The sequence below is a fragment of the Chaetura pelagica genome, unplaced genomic scaffold, assembly GCF_000747805.2.
Source record: "Chaetura pelagica isolate M959 unplaced genomic scaffold, ChaPel_1.0 scaffold79, whole genome shotgun sequence".
In the NCBI taxonomy this organism is placed as follows: Eukaryota; Metazoa; Chordata; class Aves; order Apodiformes; family Apodidae; genus Chaetura; species Chaetura pelagica.
The window spans coordinates 2,785,894-2,786,774 of NW_009969339.1; the positions used below are offsets into that span (position 1 = coordinate 2,785,894).

General features: G+C 46.9%; 1 pseudogene; it reads left to right on the forward strand.

The window, feature by feature from the left end:
- The first annotated feature begins 11 nt into the window (after positions 1–11).
- LOC104396007 lies at positions 12–881 on the forward strand (annotated as a pseudogene).

Consider the following 881-nt stretch of genomic DNA (forward strand, 5'->3'; position numbering starts at 1 on the left):
GCCCTTCCTGCGGGGGGTCATACGGTGTGAGCCTGCAGGAACCCAAGAAGATGACAAGGGAAGACTGGAGGAAGAAGAAAGAATTGGAAGAACAAAGAAAACTAGGAAATGCACCTGCTGAAGTGGATGAAGAAGGAAAAGATATAAATCCTCATATTCCTCAGTACATATCTTCAGTGCCGTGGTACATAGATTCTTCTAAAAGACCAACACTGAAACATCAGAGACCTCAGCCAGAGAAGCGGAAACAGTGCAGCTCTTCTGGAGACTGGTACAAACGAGGAGTCCAGGAGCATGCGGTGGGAACCAGGTACCGCGAGGGAGCCTGCGGGAACTGCGGTGCCCTGACACACAAGAAGAAGGACTGCGTGGAGAGACCTAGGAAAGTTGGAGCAAAATACACAGGCATGAATATTGCACCAGATGAACATGTGCAGCCTCAGCTGATGTTTGATTATGATGGAAAGCGGGATCGCTGGAATGGTTATAACCCAGAAGAGCATATGAAGATTGTAGAGGAGTATTCCAAGGTTGATTTGGCCAAACGTACACTGAAAGCCCAGAAGCTGCAGGAGGAGTTGGCATCAGGAAAGCTGGAGCAAGTGAACTCCCCAAGACACCAGTGGGGAGAAGAGGAACCAAATGCACAGACAGAACGGGATCGTAACAGTGAAGATGAGGATAAATGTGCAGATGACATTGATATGCCTGGGCAGAACTTTGACTCTAAAAGACGCATCACAGTTCAAAATTTACGTATTCGGGAAGATATCGCAAAATACTTGAGGAATCTAGATCCAAACTCTGCTTATTATGATCCCAAAACAAGAGCAATGAGAGAGAACCCATATGCCAACACAGGCAAGAATCCAGACGAGTAA